This window comes from Xiphophorus couchianus, chromosome 12 (assembly GCF_001444195.1).
Source record: "Xiphophorus couchianus chromosome 12, X_couchianus-1.0, whole genome shotgun sequence".
Taxonomy (NCBI): domain Eukaryota; kingdom Metazoa; phylum Chordata; class Actinopteri; order Cyprinodontiformes; family Poeciliidae; genus Xiphophorus; species Xiphophorus couchianus.
The window spans coordinates 1,069,959-1,077,474 of record NC_040239.1 but is presented as its reverse complement, the minus strand read 5'-3'; the positions used below and the strand labels follow the sequence as shown (position 1 = coordinate 1,077,474).

General features: G+C 39.3%; 1 long non-coding RNA gene across 1 annotated transcript; it reads left to right on the top strand.

The window, feature by feature from the left end:
- The first annotated feature begins 1,578 nt into the window (after positions 1–1,578).
- On the top strand, positions 1,579–6,699 carry LOC114153987 (uncharacterized). Its single transcript, XR_003597449.1, has 5 exons — positions 1,579–1,617; positions 5,357–5,501; positions 5,753–5,854; positions 6,220–6,373; positions 6,452–6,699. It is a non-coding gene; the product is annotated as an uncharacterized LOC114153987 (long non-coding RNA).
- The last annotated feature ends 817 nt before the right edge of the window (positions 6,700–7,516 follow it).

The window sequence follows — 7,516 nt, the reverse complement described above, 5'->3', positions numbered from 1 at the left end:
ACCGTCGTTTGTATTTCAAAAAGTTGGAGCTATTGAGCTGTTATTGAAATGTGATTTTGAATTATCAAAACTCCCTATAACTCTTTAATTTCCATCAACAGGTTTTGTTACAGTGGAAATTAATGTTTAAACAACTTCAGCCTCATAATGTTCCACTGTGGAACAACAGAGCCATTCTATGTGTAGAAGATCTATGTTTCTAGAAAATTGGTGGAATAAACAAATCTGGTCAATTATTCATTTACTGGATGGAAATGGTGAAATTCTACGTTTGGAGGAATTTAACAGGAAGTTTGGAGCTGATTGTTCACTAACAATTTATTAAAAAGTTTTATATAGTTTCACTAATGTCCTCATTCAGTCAGTTAAAAACTATTTACCTAATTTCTTTATTCCAAGACTCCATAAGATTCAAATTGAGCTTGTGGACATTAGAGATAATAAATGCAATAACAAGTTTTTGAATCAGTGAAACTCCTTCCTAAAGGTGAACATATATGACAGATTTCAGAAGAAAATAAAAGCCGGAAACCACGGATAATATAGGAAATAGCGCCCCCTTCACTTCCGGAGTGTTTTTTCTTTGGTTTGCAGACAGACTCTTCTTCTCTCCTTTTCTGTTAGGATCTTTGGTTGTTTTGGGTTTTGATTCATTGATTCTAGTTTCATTATTATTTGTTCTTATTTCCAAATAAGGTCTGAGACTGACAGCGGTCCGTCCCTCCCTTCCTGTTTGCTGCAGAAAGGTGGACTTGACGAAGCGGGCTTCGGCGAAGTGTATTACCCACAATTAATTGCTGCATGTGTAACCAGCGGAAAAATGATTAACCCATATTTTATTGTGGCGATTACACGCTGCGCCATCTTCCCACTCTTGATATCACTTCCACCTCTTCTTCTTCTTGGCAATAAAGAGTTGTTGAACTGCTGGTGTGAAGTCAGCTTTAATGTCAATCTTTAAAGTTGCTCTTGTTACAATTTCACTTTGACCCACTGACACCAACACCACCGTCGAACTAAAATACAACATAAACTTAAGTGAGACGGTGTCAATAACGACATAAAAACCGATATAAATACATATAAACATATGTTTATATGTTTTTATTTTTAGTTTGCCAATATAATGTAAAGTTTATTTTTTATGTTGTCTTTTATTGTTTAATGCAGCCTCGCTGGCTGAGCCTTCCTTTCAAGGTAGAAATGAGGTTATTAAATTAATTCTTTAAACTTAAATTACCCTTTTACAGTCACTTGCTAAAGCTAAGCTTTCATATCGCATGCATCTTCTTTCTCTGGTTCCCTAGCAACATGCTGGATTCCACATCCTACTTTAACCTTTCAAAATAAGAGTCGTAATAACAAAAAATATAAATAATACAAAATAAAACATGCCAACTAAAATTATGGCAGTAAAACTTGAAGAGGTTCGAAGAAAACCCCCCAGTATATTTTATTGTCGCGGTCTACGGAGCCCTCTAGGGCAGTGGTCCCCAACCGGTCCGCGGACCAATTGAGAAGGACCTCGCTGCAGCAAACAGAAAGGGGCGGGGACGGACCTTTCCGTCAGTCCCATACCTTATTTGGAAATGGGACTATTGCATTCCGGAAATGAAGGTTTTTTTTTTTTTCTTTCGAAAAATTTTATTGTTACTGTAAACATTTAAAAACATTACATTGTTGCAATTATTCAGAAATTTCTAAAAACTTACAAATTCATCAATTTAGGCTAAAAGAAGCTAAGAACAAGAATTATAAAATACAAAATCTCTGTGTATTAAAAGTTGAGCAGGACCGGGGTGACCCCTTCCCAAGTCCGGAGCCGTCCCGACCTTCCAAACAGCGCTGGTGCTCAGAGGGGAAACCTGCCCTGAAGCTCCTTCCCTCCTGCCTCACCCGGAGGGCCAGGCCGCCGCTGCTTGGACCTCTGTTCGTGGAGCGCCGGCTCCTTCGTCCACGGAGGCGCAGGCGATTCTTCTTGGTGGCTGTGTCCTTGGCGCGCCACCTGCAGCCCTTGATGTTCCTCTTTTTGCTGCTGCCATCCGGATCACAGCCACGGGGGGCATCTGCCTGCGCCTGCTCACCAGCAAGTTTCTGGAGGTCCAAGTGGCGTCTTTGATGGTGGCTAGGGTGAGCCAGATCTCAGCAAAGTCCTTTTTCGTTATTTTCTGCTGGCTCACCCCGTACAGCACTAGCTGCCCATGGAGGACCTCCCTTGCTGGCAAGTGTGGGAATTGCAAGGAGCCGGCTTTTGCCCACAGGTCCACAGCAGCGCTGCACTCCCACAGCAGGTGCCTCACCGACTCCGGCGCGCCACAACCGGGTCGGGGGCAGATGGACGTTGCAGACATGCCGCGGGAGTGCATAACGGCTCTGACTGGCAGGATCCCATGAGCCACCATCCATGACATCCTGGAGTCTGTTTGAAAGGACGGGATGGCTCACGTTGCGCCAAACGGTGGAGGCGTCTCCATACAGGAGGCCGCGCACTGGAGTCACTGGTTCCCGGCCCTGCACAACAGAAATAATAAGACGATGATTTGTTAAAATCTTGCTCTCCTCTCCTTCCAATCTAAAATGTTCTAAAAATTTCCGTATAAAAGCATATGCTGGAGGAAGGTTAAAAGCTACTGGAGTTCTAAAATCACTTTTTATCATTTTTAGTTTTCTAAGATAGGACCCGCACCAGAATCTGGTCATCGTGTTTGTTTTGTTATTGCTGGAAAGGTTCATGGCTTGTTTCAGGTGCGTGCTCGTATAATGGCTGCCTAAAAACAAGTGAAGGTCTGGGACTCCTTTTCCTCCTTTTTCTTTGGGTTTGTACATGATTTCTCTTTTTATCCTTTCCCATTTAGAGTTCCATATGAAATAAAAAATGGCTCGTTGTAGTTCTAAAAACACTCTCTTAGGAGGGATAAAAACAGCACTGGTGAGTAAAAACACTGGTAAAATCACAGCTTTAACTATTAAAATCTTTCCTTCTATCGTAAGGTTCCTCATCCCCCAGAATCCCAGTCGCTGTTTTACTCTTCTTGTTATTTCAATCCAGTTTGTCTTTCCTTCTCCATGTTTGTCAAATTTTACTCCCAGTATTTTTTGTTCTTCTTCCGTTACTTGAAACTGACATCCTAATTTTTCATTCTCTTTCCATGGTCCATAAAATTTTGCTTTTGTTTTTTCTTTGTTTAATTTTGACCCTGATGCTTTCCCAAACCAATCGGTTAATTGAAAAATCCTATCTATTGATAAAAGATCTGTACATAAAATGTTAAAATCATCCATGTATAAAAGACATTTCGCTACCTGCCCTCCACTCCCCGGTATCGTTACACCTAAAATCTGTGGGTCCCTTCTCAAGATCTGCGCCAGCGGCTCGACGCAGGCCACATAGAGAAGGGCGGATAACGGACAACCCTGACGGACACCGCAGTTCACTTTCACTGCTTTTGTCAGAAACCCGTTAACCATGAATCTGCTGGAGATGTTTCGGTACAGCAGTCCCACCCACGCTACGAACCTCCCAGGAAAACCCATTTTTTGCAGTACCTGGAAGAGGTACTGGTGCGAGACCCGATCAAACGCTTTCTCAAAATCTAGATTTAGGACTATCAGCCGAATGTGTCTGTCTCTCGCAAAACAGATGGTGTCTCGGATCAGTACCAGGCTGTCCGTGATCCTCCTTCCCGGGACGGCGCAGGCTTGATCCGGGTGGATTAGATCCCCCAACACTCGACGCATCCTGGCTGCTAAAAGTCTACTAAAAATCTTACAATCAACGTTTAAAAGGGTGATGGGTCTCCAGTTTTTAAGATCTGTCTTGTCTTTGTCTTTATATAAAAGTGTAACAATTCCTGTTCTAAAACTATCGGGGAGTGTGTCTAGTTTGCTAAAATCAGTAAAAACAGTAAGTAAATCCGGTGCTAAAATATCGTAAAAGGTTAAATAAAATTCTATAGGGAGTCCGTCTGAGCCTGGAGACTTTCCTCTTTTAAAACTTCTCACTGACTGAAAAAGCTCTAAAAGGGTAAAATCCTGCTCTAAAAAACTACTTTCTTCTATACTTTTCTCAAGGAAATTCAAAATTTCTTTTATATTTTTTCCTTTTACCATTTTTTCTGAGTACAAATCACTATAGTATTTTTCAATTACTTTTTTCTTTTCTTCTATGTTAGAAGCAATGTTTCCATTTTCTGACTTTAAATCAGAGATAAAACTTGGATTGTTTAGAATTTTCTTAAAAAAGTATGTTACATTTTTCTCCTTCTATTTCTCTCTCTCTGCTTCTTAATATTACTCCCTTACTCTTTATTTCTGCTAAAATGCTCATTTCTTTTTTTACTTCTCTTATTTCTTTATTAAAATCCATTCCCTTTTGATTTAGAAAATAATATCTTTGTAATCTTTTCTGCAGCCCCATCATGCATCTCTGTTCTTTCTCCTTTTTATTTTTCCCTGCTTGTCGAAAGAAAGTCTGGGTCCTACCTTTCACCATCTCCCACCACTGTGCTCGTGTTTCGTACAGGTCTTGGAGGGTCTGCCACTCGTGGTACCGCTCCCGGTACTGGCCGACCAGAACCTGGTCTTCCAGCAGGGAGCGGTTGAGTTTCCACAGACCTCTCCCGGTCGTCGCACCTGAAGGAAGTGAAAGCGTGCAGGACAGAAGGAGGTGATCAGAAAAGAAAGCTGGTGACAATCTAGCATCAGTTAGGGCGCAATCCCTGATGAAGAAATAATCAATGCGAGAGGCCATAGAGCCATCACCACTGAACCAGGTGTGGCCCTCCTCTCCAGGATGCATAGTTCTAAAGCAGTCCACTAGTTTAAAATCCCTAACGATTCTCTGTAATAAAAGTGATGTTTTGTCTACCTTAAAATCCTGTCTATTTCTTTTCCTATCTTTTCTAGATAAAATGCAATTAAAATCCCCCCCAATTATTAAAGGTTTTGTTCCCAGCATGTGGGGCTGCAGTTCCTCTAAAAAGTCATACCTGTCTTGTTTGTCATTAAAGCCATAAATATTTAAGAGGTTAAAATCCTGCCCGTTAAAAGTCAGATTTGCTAAAAGTGCTCGTCCCTCTCTCACCACGGTGCTCCCCTTCACCAAGATGTGCGGGTTGTTTATTAAAATGGCCACGCCGTCATTTTTATTTTCATTGGAGCCGCTCCATATAGACGGCCGTGGCCACAAGTCCTGCCACCGGGTGTAATTCTTTAAAAACGGGAGTGAACATTCTTGTAGTAAAAACACATCTGACTGTACGGAGGTTAAAAAGGATAAAACACTCTGGGCTCTAACTCGCGACTTCACACTTCTAACATTGATGGTTGAGAAGGTGAGAGTCATAGGGAAATGAAGGGGGCGCTATTTTCATAATCACTAGTATAAATACCTTAAAGACGCGGAGTTAAGAGGAACGGAAGAAGAAAGAAAGAAGTTTCAGGTTCTTCCACTGGTGTTCGGCTCACGATCAACGATGCAAAACTCACAAAGTCAACAAAAGGTATTTTTACCTTCTTAAAATGTTTTCACATAGTAAATCAATACGCTTTTCTAGATTAGGTTGAAAATACAATTAACAGCTGTAAACTAGTGAACTTCGTAATTCATACAGGGGAAGGCTAGTTTTAGCATGTAGCATAGCTAATTATTATCCCGCAGGGCACCATTAGATAAAAATAGAAAAGTAGATAACATGTATAATTGAGAAATGTATTTTATGCTCAAACTTTATTTTTTCTTTTCATTATACAGATTCACGTATCTATTTGCAACATGAACATAAATATTGCTGTTCCCTTTGCTAATACAAGCTACAGAACCATTTAGCACAAACTGCTATGGTTCAACATAACGGTATGTAAAACTACACTTGAAAAATATAAAATATTTTTTACATACTTACCAGTTTTCTAGTGTTTTTCTTTTATTTTTAAAGGTTAATCTTTTTTAAATATGTTTTGTACACCAATGTTAAATTTCTGGAAAGTCTAATATATTTTATAAACTAATAGCTGCCATTATATTTGGGTGTAGTACCCAGATGTGATACTCTAAAGACGAGTAGCACTACTTCAATATAGTTTTAGTAAGTAACTGCAATAAACTACACTAGTAAGAGTAACAAAGTATTTGGTGAAATGGCAATTATTAACTACTGTTTTACTGATCATAATGTGCAATGTGATTTTTTATTTTGTTTGGTTTTTTGTTTTTTTCAGATGCCTCTGAATGTTCTTGAAGCTGTTCTCCAGGAGGTGGCGCTAGCACAGGGAGACTCAGCTTACCTCACCTTGGCTTTGACCTGCAGGTGCTTTGAAGCCGTTGAGTCTGACCCAGTTTTCAGGAAGAAGACTCACTTTGCTTGGCTGGATGGTAAGGACCTTTGATTTTTTTCACCTAAAACATGTGAAATTAGATTTCAACTACATGAAATCGATTTTTCATTAACAGGTGAGATCAACTGGGGCAAATTTTCAAAAACATTCAAGGCAGAAAACCGGATTCCTTTTGCGGTTGTAACGTGTTTTTCCTGCAACCGGTGATATAAAGACTGTGGGCTTCACCGGCAATGGAAGACGAGGAGAGTACCCTGGTAACTACTGTGATGGCCGACCTGGACACTGCACTGACTGTCAATACTGAATGCAAGGAGAATATTAGTTGCTTTCCTCAGTCTTTCACACATTTCAGTTGTCACACATTGTTAGTTTATTTTTGTGACATGCCATTTTAAATCATTTCTGCTAAAGAATATTTGCCTTTTGACTTGTGCAGTCATCCTTTTTAATAATGTGTTCGTTCAATATTATTTACATTTTTGAATGTTCCTTTTGTTGTAGTTCAGTTGATTTACATTATTTAGTTTTCATAGAAATGGTGCCGTTTCCACACAAAGTTACATTGTGGCTGTAATTTGTTGGAGAGAGTAGAACCAATAATGTAGTTGTAAATATATTGTAACAGTATTGTTTAACAATAGGATAACCTTGTTTTAAAAAGTTTAAATGCAAGCAAAGCTAATAACTTGCAATATTTTATATGTGTAAATACAATGTTTCCTATACTTTTTGAACAATGACTGGAATCAAAGTTTCTTTACAAACCTGACATACAACTAAGTTTATGTTTTAACAGAATCAACTGTTGGGTTTTTTGTAATAAAGTAGCACATACAGAAACATATTGTTCAGATACAAAGTCATAATACAAACATAAGATTAAAGGTATCCTGACTTTATGAAGAGAGATGAGCCCGGCGCCGTTAGGCTGGGATGGAGACACATGATCAGGTGATTGGCTGAGCAGGTGAGATGAAGACAGTTATAGTTAGAAATTACACATTGGTTTAATTTATGTAACCAGTGACTTTATTCAAAAAGGTTTTCATATAGAAAAAAGATCGAGCCCCAAAGATTATTTCTTGTCAAATAAACTTTCTAAAACTTTCTCTCTGTGTGAGTCTTTCCAGGATGAAGCTACATTTAAAGTTTTAATTAATCTCTTTGGGTTTTGCAA